The sequence below is a fragment of the Anas platyrhynchos genome, chromosome 5 (genome assembly GCF_047663525.1).
Source record: "Anas platyrhynchos isolate ZD024472 breed Pekin duck chromosome 5, IASCAAS_PekinDuck_T2T, whole genome shotgun sequence".
Classification (NCBI taxonomy): Eukaryota; Metazoa; Chordata; class Aves; order Anseriformes; family Anatidae; genus Anas; species Anas platyrhynchos.
The window spans coordinates 61975896-61994736 of record NC_092591.1 but is presented as its reverse complement, the minus strand read 5'-3'; the positions used below and the strand labels follow the sequence as shown (position 1 = coordinate 61994736).

The 18841-nt window shown below is 37.6% G+C and overlaps 1 long non-coding RNA gene across 7 annotated transcripts; it reads right to left on the bottom strand.

Moving 5' to 3' along the window:
• Positions 1–512: 512 nt before the first annotated feature.
• Positions 513–18811, bottom strand: LOC106017559 (uncharacterized). 7 transcript variants are annotated; one of them, XR_011809864.1, is made up of 4 exons: positions 14849–18811; positions 4907–5026; positions 1004–2872; positions 513–564 (listed from the first exon to the last, which is right to left on the bottom strand). It is a non-coding gene; the product is annotated as an uncharacterized lncRNA (long non-coding RNA). The 7 variants fall into 7 exon arrangements; XR_011809865.1 differs by lacking the exon at positions 513–564 and having other exon boundaries at positions 608–2872; positions 14849–14934; positions 15191–18811; XR_011809868.1 differs by lacking the exon at positions 513–564 and having other exon boundaries at positions 608–2872; positions 14849–16743; positions 17497–18811.
• Positions 18812–18841: the final 30 nt, after the last annotated feature.

Sequence of the window (18841 nt, the reverse complement as noted above, 5' to 3'; positions counted from 1 at the left end):
AGCGAACGCACAAATTGCACATCTTGCCTCAGGAGACCAAAGGGTTCAGAGCTACTTATTCTGAAGTCACCAGAAGCCCATTTTAAAGCTGTATTTTTAGCCCTCGCCCTTTTATCGCAAGCACAAAGCGCACAACGTGTTGGGCTTCCCAATCTGCAATTACATTTTCATACAGCATCCATGCTAACAAAGGTCATAAGCTTAAGTAGCTAACGTTAAACAAACAACAACAACAGCTGGTAGGAACAAAACACCAGCCAGTGTTAATCAGCTCCAGCAGCCTGGATATCCTCTTATGTTTTGGGGAAAAAAAGTACAGGAAGCCTCTGAAATAATATAACAGCCCAATGACAAGCACTGTTATGAATAATGCTAGAAAATAGTGTGTCTTAGTGACACACTAAGTGTAGCCACTGTGCCTGAATTCCAGCTAAGATGCGATTACATTTCTAATTGGGCCTTTTCGCTCTCACACTAAAAGTAGAAAACTAATAGTGTTTAACAGAAATGGATTGCTTACCAGAGCTCTTATTTTGGATGATTACGATGTGTGTACAACTGTAACTGAAAAGCGAGTAAAAAAAAAAAAGTTACAAAAAAGTTACTAGGAAAACTTCTCTGTAGGGTTGGAGGACTCGAGCATGAAGACAAACAAGAATCAGGTGGTGCCATATTTGTATGTTTTATTTTTTCAACAAGTACCCAGGTGCTGGAATCACAACACTCAAATCAAACCCGTACTGCGTGTGTACCTTTTGGTTATTGTGGGACCAACGATAACATTTCTCTTAGCACTGGTGAATTTGTACAAAACTTTTCAATGGAGAGGATCACAGTGTTGTCTAGGAAAGAAATCTAAACAGACTGATTTTAATTATCTAACTTACGTTTAAGCTTTGCGATTAATAAATAATAATAAAAAAAAATACATTGATGTGAAATAACTTTCTTTCTTCAACACTGATATATAAACAGGATATATAAACATTTTAAGTGAGCCTACCAGCCTTCAAGTTACAGTGAACTTTCAGCAAATACTCCTGTAGTCTCTGCTATAATGCCATTCTGTAACAACTTCCTTACAGCAATAAGTGACTCCCGAAAGGTCTGCTTACTCCACCTGCAGGAACGGAACAAGACAGATATTTCCTTTCTTTTGGCAAAAGTATATTAGTTTTCATAGAATGCTAAACGACGCCAAGACTCTATTGTTCTGTCTATATACTGATAAGAACAGGAAGTAATGTTAGGAACCACATTTCTGGTAATAAAGAGGCAGGATTTTTTAAAACTTCACACTCAAAAATTAGAGGAAATCTATACAAATGAAGAATTTTTAGAGGCTATATCAACTATTACATAGGTACATTAAATTGCAACTTCAGCATTTTCCTGCATTTTTTATTTTTTTTTTTAATGTGTGGATAGAAAAATACATCCAAAACTTCAAGCTATGAAGTCCAGCTATTAAGAAATTCCTCAAAACCAAACTGGCTCAAGTACTGTGGCAGTGAAAAGTGTTGCACGGGAGCTTCTTTCCCTCCTTTACTGATGAGCTGGGCAAAGCAGCGAGGCAGGCACTGGATGGAGTTTCAGCTGCTCCCCTGAGTGCTTCAGACAGTGTAACTGCTACCACATTCCCAAGGCAGCAAGGCCAGGAGGTTATTAGAGACAGGAGTTATTCTCTACGAACCAGGAAGTGCTTACAGGGCGAGGAAGTCATTCACTTCCCTCTGAGTACTCCTGTGTCCTTAGGCTCAGTCTGAGCCCTTTCCAAGCAGGTGCAATTCCAGTGCTTTTGCAGTTTATTTCTATCCACATCTTGGGTGCACGACCGTTTAAAAGTACAAAAATGAGAGAAAGGAATCAACAAGGCAAAATCAAACAGCTCTTTTTCAGTTAACAAAGTTATCAAACCAAAAAAAAAAAAAAAAAAAAAAAAAAAAAGCATTTATATATATTTTTCCCAAATATACATATTACTGAACAAACGATTACTGAAATGAATGAAGTTTGTGGTTTTCCAGTCATCTGAAGTTGTTACGAAAATTTGAATGAAGGCCTTAAATTATGGTGTCAGTAAAGTTTAAGCAATGGACAAGTGCAGTGGTGACCTCTGCACTTGGGAAAATGTCACTCCTGATATATTTAATGGTGTACAGTGGCCTGCATGAAGTGATCTGACAGTTTTAGACAGCTTCATAGGAGATAAAAATCCTTGCCAAAAGATGAGAGCAATGCAGGCATAGTTGATTGACACAGCAGAAAAATGTGTGCTTCTCACTTCTCCTCCGATGCTGGAATTGGGTGCCATTAAAAGCAGCAGGTTCAAGAAAAGCCAAGGATACTCACAGAGACACCGAATACCTGCACTGTGGAAATGCTTGCAACTGAACACAATTTGGTCACAGATTCAAAGCTCAGCTGGACAAATTCATAGACAGGATGACGTTTCAGGCCACGTTGCAAAACTGCTGGTACAATATTTGAATCAGTTGCAGCAGGGAAAAAAACAGCAAACCCAAAATGAGCATATAAAGTCTCAAGAGAAATTAATGATGCTCTTTTGTTCTGTTACATTCCCAACGTAGTTATAAACAGCATCTGACATCTGAGCGGTGGCAGGCTGGCTCTGAAGAGATTAACATACAGGAACTAAAAGGGAAGGGCACTTACGCCCTCCCTACTGCTGATTCATTAGAGGAAATGACATTCCCCCAAGTCCACCTTTGGGATACCACTCATGATCAATCTACATTAACCATTGTGCTGCTGAGTACTATGATCCTGTAGTTTTACGGTGTGTTTTTTTTTGGCTCCAGCAGTAACACACCCAGCATCTGCACATTTCGTGCTGTGTAGGGACAGCAGACTGCAAAAAAAAAAAAAAAAAAAAGGAAAGAAAACTGTTGTGCTAAAATAAGAGACAGACTGAATTAAGGTGGCATCTTCATCCCCTTGGAAAAGGGGAAAGGACAGGGAGATAATGGAGCCACTCCTGGCAGATGGACGACTTATTACTGGCAAACGGCAGTGCTGTTACCATTTAACAGGTAGGAATGGTACCACTGTAAGAGTCAAATCCCTTACTTTGATTTCCTTAGCCTGCATTTCATGACTTGTGTTGTACAGCTTTCTCCAGGAAGTAGCTGTTCACATATAAGAATAAGAGCATTATCAATTAATCTCAATATTCCTCAAATAATAATAATAATAAAAACTGTTGTTTAATATCTAGTAGGTGTTGGGGATTTGATTATTATTACTGGGCGAAATAAGTGGTCAATATTAGCCTCAGGAGACTTGTAAGGTACTGGTTTAGCTAAAGAAAATGAATGGAGAAAAGGTCAGGAGCCAGGCAAAGTGACAGACCACTCCTACAACAGGTGGCATAACCAAGAACATGTGGAAACAAAATATTAGAAGCTGCTATGAAATAACATTGATGCTCTATAATAAGTATGCCAGCATACCAATAGAAGCTACAAAATATCGCTGTTTCACATACTGCCTTTCATTTTGCCATTGCAACTTTAAATATTAGGTAACAAACAAACAACAACAAACAAACAATCAAAAATAAATTATTAATGAAACAAAAAGTTTTAGGCAGTCTTTGTTGTGGCTTTGTAACAATGCTACACCTGTTAAAGTGAAATGTGGGATGTTGTAAGAAACTAAGAATAACAAAATCTTGAGACAGGAAGAATTTTATTTGTACAGTTAGGTCTTTTTTTATATCCTATGGTCCAAGCACATTTGATACTCAAGTCACCTAGGCCAAGATATGAAATGGTAGATACGCTTTTCTGAAAATGAGTACAAGACTCTCTTAGAAATGATAATCAGGAAAATGAACAGACCTTGAAAAGTAGTCTTCACTCCCCTATTAAATCTTATCCACTGTAGTCTACAAATACATAGGGCAGAAATAGCAATCACATGTTGTAGAAGACCCTTTAATTTATATGCCATATTTAGTAGGATTACATTTAAACCTAATTTAGTCACAAGTCACCATGATTCACCATCACCTCACATTAAACTCTTACATTTCTCAAGTTGATGATTTTTGTCCTTTGATTTTAATGCCATGAACCTGGATCTCAATACATACAGTAAAACTGGGCTTAAGAATGCCCCAAATACCCTTATTTAGATAGAAATGTGAAGCCAACGTTCCATCTTCATGAATGTTTTATCAAAATAAGGCTACTTAAGATTAAATTGGATATTGTCACAACGCATTCAGGACTGTACATTTTGATTTTTTTTTTTTTTGAGAGCTGTCTTACTCTCTTGACAATGCAAACTGCAAACTGTCGATACTTGGAAGCAATACAGCTAATAAATTTATGGCTATTAATGGCTATCATTAATGGCTACTTTATAACATCTAGAATTACTTAATTTTAAGCATCTGCATGGGACAGTCAAATATGATGACATGTCCATCAACTAGGTTAAGACTGACAGCAAATATTTATGACAGCTGCTATAAACATACATACTTGACCCTAGAATTATTTGAAGATGATCTCAAAGGTCTCACAAAGAAAAAAAAAGAATGAATCATTTTGCATTCAGTACCGTAAATAGGAAAAATAACTTGTCCCTACAAAAGATGCCAAATTCCTTTCCTATTCTTCTGCAAGTTCTCAGGAGAGGTACAGACATCATTTCTCTATGAGACATCAGTTCTCTATGAGAGCCTTGCATTTATGTTGCCAAAGGCATTTTTAATGTTTTTTAAACTACTGACCAATTCGAAACACTTCAATATTCTGCCGTGAAAAATGTTAGTAATACAAGACTTTAAAGTTAATTCCTATTTTTATGAAAATCCATAGCTTTTGTGAACTGACATCAGTTGCCCTTTTCGGGGAAAACCTTCAGAACAACTAACCTTGTTTGATCACCACAGCTGGTTGAGAACGATCAGGCAATCTGGAAAGCAGGATAAAATAATCCATGTGTTAAGAGAACTGCATAAAGGAGAAAGGAGTCTGGTTCTTTCTGTCCAGTCCTGGAACAGAGAAGGGGAACAAGGTTCGACACAGCAGTGCTGTTGTAGCATATGTTGATCATAGGAATAGTTTTGATTTGTAACTTCTTGTTTGAATAAATCAAACTAAAATATATTTAGTTTGAAATTCATGCAGATGTTATTGCCAGTTCTTTCTTGGTCTTGAAATTTCTTCATGCCCAGTGAGGGTGTCTCTATCACATACATTAATTATATAATAAAAATATATTTTGAGCTATAACTTGCTAGTTTACTTTAGTTTATTTTACTTGCTAGTTTACTTTACTTGCTAGTCTAGGAGGTGTGATTTAAATTCTGTATATTGTATTGTTTGAGTCATCAAATGATGATGATAATTCTTCAGGCATCTGTTACGGGAGTATTATGAAACACCTTATTTACTTTTCCAAAAATCTGTTAAGCTGTTTATTTCAATGAAAAAACAGTAGTTATTTTGAGGGTCTGAGCATAAAAGCACATTTTCAGCATGCATATTGGTGAATAGGCTATTTCAAATATATAAATTGCTGCTGTTGACTCATTTTTGGATTTTTGATTATGAATAAAACTGAATCAAAACCAATCTGTCAGACATTCAACAGTAGATACACAACATTCTGAGACAGACATACATGAATTACACGAGTTCATGAATGAATATTGTGTCAGTTATATTAATGATGAAATTTTTCAAAATTTCTACCTGTGAAAGAAATAATTGTCCGCAAAAGTTGGAAATCACAGAGTGATACAGAGACAGAGAGAAATCCTTTGTAATCCATGAGAACATTAATGGATCCTATTTCCTTACAACAGACATTATTGTCACATTAAATTAATGGCTAGACAAAGTATTACCTTCTTAGTTATGCATTTACATCCCATAAATATTTTACAATGAGTACTTATACATGGATTGCACAATGAAAGGTTCACAGAGTGTTTTTGCACTCATCTATTGTTGCCAAAATTTTCTGCTTGAAAAATGGAAATGCATTCACATACACAAATAAATTTGACAGAGACAATTAAACTGTTTTTTTTTTTGTATCATTTAAAAACCAGGAAAGACCACCCTAGGAATGACTTAACATTCCTGGCAAGACTTAAAGGATTTGCATGACACTTAACTTTACAGGCATTTTCAAGTGCTATAGGAGCATTGAACTTACTGTAACCTTCAGTCACTATTTAGGCAACAATTCTGGTTGTTTTTCAAAAAGTGACTCAAACCATTCATAGCATGGATTCGGTTTTTGATTAGGAATGACTACAATACAGAATTACTATGCAGGAAAAAAATAGATGTTTGAGTAAGCTTCAGTCTTAAAAAATCTTGCTGTCATCAGCCTCTTCTTTTTCTAGCATTTGCCAAGCTCCTAATTTTGCTACATGCATTTTAACAGCTTTGCTGTCATTCATATCCCTGGTTTTCATAGTACAAATTTTGTTTGGCACTGCCATCTTTATTGCATATATTCCAAAACTAACAGCAATGGGAACAGAAACCTAAGCCTGTCCTGACAAACGTAAGATAGGTTCTGGCAGCTTAACGTCCATTGTCTCCCATTGTTCTCGCAGATGACTGAGCTCAGACAGTGCATCATGCATGCCTAAATTGTGAACAAATTCCATTGATGTAAGGGTGGTTCAAAATCCAAAGTATTTGGTGCAACCCTTGGCTTCTAAGCCCAGTCCATGGAAGGATGCAGGGAAAGGCCTGAAGAGCTCTAAATTAATTCCAGTCTTATTATAACCCTGTCTCGAAATCAGCTAGTGAGTATCTAAAAACCTCTGCAATAGTTATTAGCATATTAATATTAGCATATTAACATAGTCAGCCCATCTGCACAGCTGGCTTTGATTTTAAGAACTATAAATCAGCTAAATTTGTGACTATTTATGTCATTCACAACAGGTTCTCTAGCACTAAAACATTTTTGAAATGTTCTTATCACATCATTATAACAACATGAACAATTCTTCAGACAAACAGAAGATTCCATACTTGAAACAGGGAAAATAATTTTACAAAATGAGAAAATCAGAAGATCTTTGCATTTGTATAGACCCTTTCAACTATCTTATAGCGATTAATAAAAGCAGGAAGATACTTTTGAGCTTGAAAATGTGACTCAAGATTTTGAAAAGCAACCTGTGACTGAGGTTATCACTTTCTGGTTATGCAACTCGAAACACATTAGGGTGATACAGTTTCCAGAAAGTCCTGAGTACCTCCTGGTTTCCATGAGCCGTAAATGTATCCTCACCACTGACTTTATACAATATTCAGTACACATTATTTCTTCAAAGTAGCATTCTTACCACTAAAGCAAAACATTACGTTAATTTGTTTAGGATCTTACCCCAAAAAACATTCATACAATGCAATTTTAAGTATGCCCTGGTGCTGCTTCATAATCAGTAATTCCCAATCTTCACCCAAGTATTCACAGGCTTGCTGTATATCACTGATGTTACACCAACATGTTTCTAAAGCTAATCACGCTCATCGTCCATTTCTTTAGGTATTTTATTCTTCAAAATATATTCAACTTCAGCTTTAAAATCCAGTTTCTAAGTTACAATCTTCATATCATGAACGATGATTTTTTTTTTTTTTCTGCACTGACTTCAGTATAGCCATGGTTTTAATTATACTTGGGACACGTAGTTTGTATGTGTGTACTTCTCCAAATTTCACACCAGAAGCACTCACATTATGAATTTAAAGGATTAAACTATATCCTGGACATCAACCTAGGGAAACAAATCTCTGAATAGTCCTTTGGCCTAAATCTGATAAACCATAAAAAAGGAAAGAAACTCTAAAATATCAGAAAAACAACTTTGTTATGCATATTTGCATTTTTACAAAAAGTTTTAAGAATGTAACACTTGCAACTGGAGCGTATGAGTAAAATGACAGCAAGGCTTCATTGCTTTGGAGTGGTTTATGTCCCCTGTAGCAGACAGGGCTATCAAATTGACCAGCTTTCTCTAGTTACTAGCCAGGGAGGAATGCAGCATACTATCATTTCTACCAAGTCCAGTGACCATGAATTTCACAGAATGTTTCTCAGATCAGGAAATGTCATTTCTTAAGTTGCATTGCTGCACGTGCATACCTCCATTTTATGGTCAGTCACTTTGGTCAGTATGGTTAGTAACTTTTTAAAGAAAAAGTTTTAACACAAATCTAGCTTTGTGTGCATTCTTCCATCCTTTTACTTTCTTAGTGCATACTTCTTCCCAAGATCTCAATAGCATAAGATGTGAAGGACCTGTGATAAACATTTGACAAGCACTTAAAAGTGTAAGTACCATTTCTGACCACTCAAAAAGTGTTCAGAAACAGAGGAAACAACTAGGATGTTCAGACTGTACTTGAAAATTGCTTCATGAAGGAGACAAAACTACAAACCCTTCAATATACAATTACTACAGTATCAACAAAGCCAAAGAAGCCACCAGCTTGGAAGTGCCCTGCTGAAAGAGCTGTCAGATAGACTGAGCTGCCGGAGGAACCCAGCTCCATCCAGGAAACACAGACAATGAGGCTAAGGACAGGGAAATTGACTTTTTTTGTGTATCACATGGTGAATTAAGTCTACTTAGCCCAATATGTTTGCCTCCTATTTGTTCCTTTATTAATCATAGTATTTCTCTGATGGGCAAATAAATAGTCTCTGGGCATTAAAAAAAAAAAAAAAAGAAAGAAAAAAAGATTTCAATAATGAAGTTGAATTCAATAGAGAAGTTGAAATCTTGATGTCAAGTCAGCCTTATGTTCATACTTAAAAGATATTGATGTGAAGGCAATGGCTTGGGATGCTGGACTGAAAGACAGTAGATTTTGGCATTAGTGCAGATTCTGAAATAAGTGCTGCTTACTATCAGCTAGCTTTAGCTATTAATGTGATCATAATTACCGTTTTATCTTCCAAACAACTCTGAAGATTAGAAAATGTGTGGCTGCAATGGTCGTGCCTGTCTCATTTAACAGCTGAATAAGCAGCAGGTCTGGAAGACATTCTGGAGGTGGCATTGCTTATTCATGTCCAAGGAAAGAGTCAGTGTTGGTTAACCATATTCTTGAAGAGAGGTGCCCAGAACACTCTCCCAAACTTCCTGCCTGTGATACAGATGATTCAAATGACCTAATCTATTTTTCCAACTCATTCAAGAACCCAGGCAGATTCCTAGCAGGAACATCTCACAAATGATGCTTTACTGCTCAGGAGGACAGCACAGCTCCCTGATCTCAAGTCACCCGAGTAACACTCAGTAATCAGAGCGCCCAGCTTCCTGCACGCGGCTTTGGGCAGTAATCAGGCAGTAACGTTAGGCAAAGCTTCTGGCAAAAAATCTTTAGGCAGCATCTTTAGGCAGATAAAGGTCAAAAGATGGTCAAAGATCTTGTGAAAATAGTATGAGAACACAAGTCAGTTCCAAACTTAAGTGAGACTGAAGTCTTTTACAGAGCACAAGTAACTCAGGAGTTCTCAGAGAAGTAGCCTTGGATGGTACTTCAGCACTGAGGGGTTTGTGAAGATCTAGAGCATGGGGAGATCATCCTTCAGGACATTCATTCCGACTTGCATTTGTGAACTCTGTCCAGTGATTGAGTAGTTCTAATACATGGAACATACCTGATTCTGCAGGTTGACGTTACACTTATATTAAAATTTCTGCAAGTCTCTGTGTCATGCAAGGCTAACGTTGCAAGTAACTGGTAAAGCACAGCCTGATTTCACAAAGGTTTCATAAAGACACCATAAATAACTAATGCCCATTTATGAAAATAGTTTAATAATCTTTTACATGAACAAAAAGACAAAATAAATGTACTTAATGCATAGTGCTCTGGCAACTGGAATCACTACCTCACATACAGTAAAATGAATGATTATACACATTTATGTCCCATGCCAATAAATTCCCATATCTGCTATTAAAAACTACTTTTAGCTAGCTGTCTCAGAAGCATGATCCTGCTTCTAGATGGTTACTGCCTAAAGCACCATTATAAGAAACATCTGCTAAAGCAGCATTCCTGCCTGTCCTCTCTAAAGCTCCTTTATTTTGCTGGGCAGTGTACAGAATCAGGCCTCTCACCTCAAAATCTGAATACTCCTCAGTTGCTTTAATATCCATGCCAGATTAATGTATTTTATACCAGTTCAAAGTTATTCTATTCAGAAATATGTGAATCGCAGCATTACATTTGGTGAAGACCTACTTGTGTAGGAGGCCTGGCTGCGGAGCTATCTGAATAGGATTTATCCAAGGTTTTCATTTAACACTGTTACTGCTCCATGCACATTTAAAAAATGCCAGGAAAGCAGAGCCTAAACTATATAGTGCATAAACAGAGCTTGGAGAATGATTTTTTTTTTTCTCTAATATATCAGAAAGCATTAAAAGTTTAAGTAACCTTTTCCTTAAAATAGGAGTGCTGTTTTACTTCTTCCCTCTACCCCTTTCAGAACTTGCATGAAAAAATGTGGCAATCATAGGAAGGGGACACGTTAATAAATCAAGGAAAACTACATTTACACGTAGAAAATAGATTTCTCAGTTTCAGCATTAAAGAAAGCAAACATGCCAAACGCAAAATGTTTTAATTAATAGAGCTACTTAAGCAACTTCCCAGTGAGTAAACTACACCAAAAGTAAAGAACAAAAAATCTAGCTTAAACGCAACCTTTAGCAATACCTTACATCTGATGGTCACTTTTAAACATAAAATGCCTCAGAACTACTAGCAGCAATTTGAACCCATGATGTGAGCAACTTCAGTCAAAGTACGTCACTCAGCTTCTTTGGTATTTGGCTAACTCCCAGGTACATAGCTGTTTTGGCATTTTTATACATCAGATAATGAAAGCAGTGTGTAGTGTTTTAAATCCCAGAGGTTTGCCTGCATCTGTGAGACCTACAGTTAGCAAACTGCTGCACTGCAATAAGCCTTACAAGAATTAAGTACTAAAAACCAAATGACCAGGAATCACAAACTTTCAAACTATTATCTAGCACGTGCTAGCATATTAAGCGGTAATTCTTAGGAATTATAGATTCTTTGTAATTAACAGCACTCACAGAGAAACTGATTGTAAATCAGCAAATTTTAAAAATCAGCAAGTAAACAAACCTGAAGGTTAACACAGGGCACACGTTCATTTCATTTACTAATTGTACTATGTTTGTTCATTATGCTTTTTTTTCTCTAGCAACATATTGCCCTAATATTAATATTAAATAAACATAATTCTAGTTAAAAAAAGACATTTTGAATATAGCAGTACAAGTAATCAAGTAAATGTTGCACTGCAGTTTGTTGTGGATCACTGCTAGGGAAGACTGTCAGTGAAATTCATCATACCACGTCTATTTCTCTGGAAAAACAATATTTGAATGCTAAATAAATAAAATCCCTGTAATTCAGTTCATGACCAATGTTATGATAATAGTTCTGATAAAGTAAGGCACGTGCTTTTCAAGTAGTTTGCAATTGATTTGACATTTTTTTCCAAATCTAAATAAAATGCCACCAAGGCCAAACTAGACAGGTTTCTAGGTCTCAAAAAAACCTCTCCGGACTTATTTCCATGCCTCCATAAACTCTTGCATGAACAATCACAGCAGGAATCATTATGGAATGGTTTAAAGAATACTGCAATAAGAAATCAGTTAATGATGTAAACTTAAACATAGTTCTTTACTGACAGAGTGTTTGAGTTTGGTATATTAAGCATCAGTCATAGCTAACTAGTTATTACTAATCGAACGTAAGTGCAAAGATATCATAATGTAAACTTCTGGCTCTCAGTGATCAGCTCCAGTGAAACCTATTGCTGTGGCCAATTCCCTCTCTTCCAACGTCCTTTCCTCTCAGGTTGTTGGTAATTCAAACAGAAAACCTCCAAAGCAACAAAAGAACCATTCTAAATGTGTTGCTTTTGCGTTTGCGGGTCAATTATTATTCTTTCATTGCAAGAAAGATCAAACAGGTGCACAACCGATTGCTTCTACATCATTACTTTGTACCCAGGTATGCCAGACACATTCTAGTTATAAATAAGCACATAAAAAGTAGTCAACTGAAAGTTAATACACTTGCATTACCTACAGATTCAAAATTTGACAAGTTTCCATAGCGTACTCTCATTTTTGCTTACAGTCAATTCAAACATGTTTTTAAAAATAGGGGAGAGTATTTTTTATGATTGACTGGTCTTTGCTGCTTGGGTAAACCTCACAGCGATTAGCAGTGTTTCCTAAAAGCTCCTATTTACTCTTTTGGAGCATTACCTAAGAAAAATGACCATCTTGGAAACATTTAAATCCATTTTCATATCCAACTGTTCTTCCTCTTCTTACTGTAAAACTATTCGTAAAAGCAATAGGCACTAGTTTTGAGCAGAAAAACAGCTGGATTTAATCATCGTGTGATTTATCTGTTACTCAATCTTGTGAAACTGCCATCTGCTTCACCTACATGTTTGCCTTTGACAACTAAATACAATCCCTCCGTTTGGAAATAATTACGATGCAGCACTATATTACGCAGATGGGACAGAAAGCAGCAAAGCCTTCGAAGTTACAAAAGCCTTACGAGTCTTTATTTGGTGTGCAGTTTCTGATGTGGTAAATTCAGGCTCTGAGCTGTCTCACGCCCAAAGTAAGCTTTTCTGTGTTCAGAAATTGTGACTGCTGAAAAGGGAGGGGGAGCTGCAGTTACGATGCTAAAAGCAGGCTGATAAATTACTGCAATTGTACACAGTATTGATTATGAATGCCAAAACAGTCATGTTGGATTATGTAAGCAAGAAAGGTAACTTTTAGCTAAATATGTGGACTTAAATGCAAATAGGCAAGATTGCCAAGACAAGTTGTTTGAAATGAGAACTCACTCACTGAGTGTCATGACTTCCTGGACAATATATAAGTTTTGGGTTACGTATAACGAACAATTTGGTCTTAACAATTAATCAAAATAAAATTAACCTAAGAAATGCTTGTGCATCGCTTAGCTTTTAGAGGACAGACACAAAACACAGATTTATCATTTTAAAACCAGACAATTTCTGTCTCCAGCCACAATTTATTCCTGTCTGCTTTTTTACAAAGCTGAATTCTTTCTGTGGCTAGAAGGACAAAATACTTCCACATTAATGAGCTAATCAGCTTAATTGCATAAACTTGCCTTTGTGTGTTTTTTTTTTTAATCTCAAGTTGAATCTCCAGAAGAAATAGTTACGCAATCACCATTACAGGATTCTGTTATTTTTTCTCATAAAAGGAGAAATGTAAAGTTTTTTTTTTTTTCTTACATGTTCTTTTTCTGGAGATTCATTTACAACGACTTACATAAGAGAGTATTAAATATAATGAACTTCTGAATACATTAATGCCTGCAAGGCTTTCCTACAGCCAAGCAAACAGTTGATACTCGAGCACATGCTGAAACGCAGGCCAGGCTCTGAAGAGGTACAACTGAGCACAATCTCTTTACTGGTTTGTTTTATGCCTGCTGACAGTATAATGTGATTTTAGCAATTTAACAGAATTCTAATGAATGCTAATTAACAAGGACCTGTCTCAATGATTTAGGGTCAATACAGTGGGCACCAAAGGACATGGAAATGAGAGAAGCTGACTGAACGATTCAGCTCACTTTTATCACCACCACCACCTGCAATAAATGACCAGGCTTGGACTGATTTTGATCTTTTTCAAAACATATTTACGCATATGATGCTCATGTGTAAAGTCAGACTTCTCTGGAAAAACCAAACCAGTTCCCCAGTCAGATTTAATCTTCAGCAGCATTAACGAGCAGAGTCCATCAAATGCCTCTATTTCAATTCAAGAGAGAAATTTCAATTAGCAAGTAAGGGAATGAATTACCATAGAAATATTACTGTGTATTCTTAAGTTTAATGCTATTTCACTGAATGGGTAGATTTTATAATAAAATATGATGTAGCACCAAGTAAACTTTTTATAGTGAGAGGCTACATATGAAGCCACCTATTTTATTAATCTTCAATTTTGCTTATAAGATGACAAATTTTACTCAGTTTTGAGAAAGTGAAACCTGTCAAAAGTTTCTTAATTGAGAAAGTTCTGCATTTTTATTATCAACAAATCGAACTCTCTATTTTCCAAATAAATAAGCTCATGTGAAACTGCAGTACCACATATAATTGTGCAATTCTCTGAGAACTTAAAGGCAGAATTTTGACAGCGATTTGTTGAACTTGATAGCCGGTTATCATCATTTTTATTAGGAAACAAGCATCTAAAATCACTGGTACTTTGGGGGGGAGGAGGGGGGGAATCAACCAAAGGCATTTACATTTACTTAAATGGGCACCAGAAAAAAAATAATAGAGACAAGATAAAGATGTGTTTTCCTAGTTTTATTTCAGACTTAGAGCATTTAATTAGGTTGATGCAGTATTTCTTCTATGCACTGATTGTTCCTCAGGTTTGTCACTGCTGAGCTATATCTCGGAGCCTGCCATCACACTGATGTTCTGATACTTTCCATCTCCAGAAATAGGAAGTCTCATCTAACAATGCCCTATCACACCAGCTCCAAATTTCCAGTGAAAATGGAACACCCATGCTTTTAAAACTGACTAGTGCTCTATCTGCTAGAGACATCTTATCATACAAGGAACATCTTTTTCACAACTTCTTTCCAGTTTTCTTTGTCACGTGTCTGTTTTTGAGAAGTTAAACTCACAGATGCACTCTGTAGTAACTTGGTCTTTCCTGTCATGTGCTGAAGATCACAATGCTGTGACTTACCTTTGAACCTGACTGCTTTGCTTGATGTGGAATGCAACTGAATCTCTCTTCTCACCCTTAGGCATGACAAATACATCGGCTTCTCACTGCAAGTACAATGACATCATGCATAGTAAATACACTTCCAGAAGACTCTTTTCCTGTAGTTTTTTCTCCACTTAACAGCTGCATGACTATCCTTCATTCATTTTTTTTTCCCATTATATCTGGTTGCCTGTGAACCACTGCAGATCTCTCCAGGCCTTTAGTGCCGAAGACATACAAAAATCACCTTCTAAAATACTTGTGTCCTGTGTTTAAAAGACAGCACATTACACAAATATGTTTGAAATCATCCAGCACCTGGTTGCATCCTTAAGCCTCCAGCTGCAAGCACTCAGTGAGCTGGAGCACACACTTCTCCAGCTCACCACCCAGAGCAGCCACAGTGCTTGCCTCAGGACAACTTGAGAATGGTAACACACAGCACTGGTGTTTCTCCAAACACTGATTCAGGTTTGGTTAAGCCTTTTGATTTCTCTAAGGGAACTGCACTTGTACGAGTATGCATGTGTTTTCTGGGGGTATGGTATTTCTTTTGTTTTCTTTGCTAAATGATTGTGGTTGTAGTAACGCCATTTCTTTATTTAAGCGTCTAATGTAAAACTGCTAACAAAGCTGAGGTAGATACAATTACTGCTTACACCACCTTAACTGTCTTTGCATTAATTTACAAATTAACTTCCCAACAAAAGTCTAATGTTCAAAGAAATAAATAACAAAATACAGCTAACATTTCCACAAAGACATCTACAACTGCATTTACAAGACAGCAGGGATTCATACAAATGTTTTGGTTACACACAATTTAAAAAAATGTTTTGCAAAAGCCCAATTCACTTCTGATTACTGCAGCCTACAGACAACTTCCTCATAAACAAGAAAGAAAGAAAAGCAGTAATTGTAACAGCCGTCCAGCTCAGAGCTCCAACAGAAGACACATCCTCTGTTCCCACCTTCTTTTTTCAACCACACTCACACTACACCAGCATTCAGGTAGTAGCAATCTGTTCCTTGAACAAGGCATCAATTCACTCATTCTTCAGTTATACAGAAGAATCTCTAAGCAAATGAACCCAGGTTACAATTAGAAAGCCAAGCTATTTAAGCCACGTAGCTGGTTTTAATTTTTTGTGTGTTTGCTTCCAATTTCAAAGGATACTTTGATTAATCTTTCCATGCTAATACAAGAGAAAGCAGAAAATAGTTTCCTGAAGACCTGGGCAACTGCATCCCATGTTATTAAACAGGTAACAAAGTTGTCCACAGGGTGAGAAACTCACCAGAATCACAGGACTAGATGAGGGAGGAAGGAAGGATCAGATACAGAATCTGATGTGTCTGAAGAAGGAGACAATAAAGGTACTCACAGGTAAAAACCATAGCAATTCTGAACAGCGCAGGAATTTTCCAGATTTCAACATTACAGGGCACAATAGCCAGGACATGGCCAATAAAAAAAAAAGGGCAGCACAGACTGGAGGGAGTGATTAGAACTTAAAAATATTCCAAGGGATGAGGTAAAGTTTAGAGATGGTTCTGGATGTGCAGGTCAGAGAAGCGAAACAGGCCAAAGATGCCAAAATTACAGCTTTGAATGACAACACTTATGGTTATACTCTGTTCTTTCCAGTTACAATGGGTTGGAATGGGAACCAGACAAAGGAAACAATAACTATTTTGAAATATCATAGCCTGATTTTCATTAGAAACTTACAAACCAGCACCTAAAGACATTTGTTTGTATATAGGCACAGTAGTAGCAAAAGCCACTGTTAAGCAGATCCAGGTATTATATCATACGGTACCTTCAGAATAAACCAGAATCGCTACACTATTTTCTTTTGTTGGTGAAACTGTAAAATGACAAAAAAAAATAAAAATAAAAATTACATGAAATTAATGTCTTCACTACAACTTAAATACTTTGTCTTTTACTGCAACATTTTCTGTATTCAAGGAATATTGGCCTACCAGTGGACAAATGAAAAGGTACTTCTTTACCCTTAACATTTCTCTCTCCCAAGAAGAACTTTAGTTAATGCTCCTAATGATGGCTTGAGTAAGACAGCATCTAACTTTTCCTTATACTGAAATTGTTCATGATTAGATTGTAAATTGCTCAGGATGGGGATCTATTAATAGTCGTATCCTTTTACAAATGAACACGCTAAGACAAGTATTGTTAGGCAACAGGGATGCTACGAGAGAAAAAAACATTCTCCCATAGAATGAGCTGTGAAGACATTTCTGCAGGGTGTTTTTGCACAAATGTACCATTGAATTAAAAGCTAATTACTTCATGATAAATGATCTGAAGACTAATAAATAGTAAGGTGGTGGAGTATGCTGTTGATGCTAAGTTACCGAGGGCAGAAAAAATAAATCTAGCTGAGCAAATCTGCAGCCTTATAAATGCATATGCAGGTCAAATTTATGGTAAATAACCATAAAGTACACTGGGGAAAAAAAAAAATAACAACCATTATTTTGGCTCAGCATAAATCCATCTGCTCGTGTCTTGAGTACTGTGCGTAACTCCTTGTTTCCTCATCAGCAAAAGCCAATAGTAGTGTTCACAAAGTACAGAATAAAGAGAGGAACTGTACCATGGGAAAATACCAGATAGACTAAAACTCCTCTGCTTGGAAAACACAAGACTCACAAGCCTGGGGAAAGATATAAAATCACGAACTGAAGAAAAAAGATGACTTGATAGGAACTTTTATCGACTAAGACAGATAGCAAACACGAAAAACATTTCACACAAGGCAGTCAAGTTGTACGGAGTGAGGACCTCCTTCCTGCAGTACACGGCAGATGCCAAAAGCCAACGTGGACTTAAAAGTAAACGAATACATAACTGGTTGTGCAAATTCATGGAATAAAAATGCACTGAGGACCGTGTTAAATATAAGACACCACTTCTGATTCAGAAAGCGCTAATGCCACAGTGGGTTGCATATGGGGTATTAAGGGATCAGATGATGTCCTTCCTATCTTTGTACTCTTCCTTTGTATGCTTTCCAGTGCCCACTGTTAGAGTTGCTTATATTCATGGACGATGTTTATATGAAGATTACAGTATCTGTGAAATACCAAGTGTTTCAGGGATGCATTTATTTATAGCTGAATCTAAGAAGTGAAGGAGCTGTGCAAAATAGCAAGATTTATTGGACTTGATGATCCTTTAGGGTCCCTTCCAACTCAGGATATTCTATGATTCTATGATTATCTCAGCCCTGAAAACATTCACGTGTACGCTTGATCGCAGGCTAACTGATGTCAATAACATGCGAGTTAAAGTCAGTGCGGGATTATTAGCCCAGAAGGAAATTCACATGCTCTCTTTTGCAAACTTTTAACCGAGGACTCTGTGCCATTATAGCGGCTGTGAGCGTAGCAAGACAGGCCAGAATTCCTTTTTCTTTTTTTGGGGGGGGAAAGCGCGGAGGAGGTGTTTCTGCCAGAGGGAGGCCTGTGACGGCACTGAAGTTCCGCCGATTTGCTTTGCCTTTTTGAAGCACAAACCGCTGCTTATTCCCAACTTCTTACGTACAGAAGCGACTCTGTTCGTCACCGCGCATTGCAGGCGCTGTCAAGCGATCCCGCTGGACGGCTTCTGCTCATCGTCAGCCCTCAGGCCCGGGCCCTGCAGCTTCCTCTTCCCCCGCGGGCTGCCAACGAGGGCTGCGAGAAGCGCAGCGAGCCCCGCTCCTGCTGCTCCCTTCCCGAGCCCTGACCCAGCCGGGCGGCCCCGGGCAGCGCCAGCCCCTGCTGCTCCCTGCACGCCGCCTTCGGGGGGTGCCTCGGGGAGCCCCCAAACTCCTCTCAGGCTGCGTCGGACCTGCCTCGGGCTCCCTCCGAGCTTCCCGCAGCCGATCTCGCTCTCCTCCGCTCCCAGGGCCTCGCCCACCCCCGCCTCCCGCCCCCCGCCCCCTCCAGCGGCCGCTG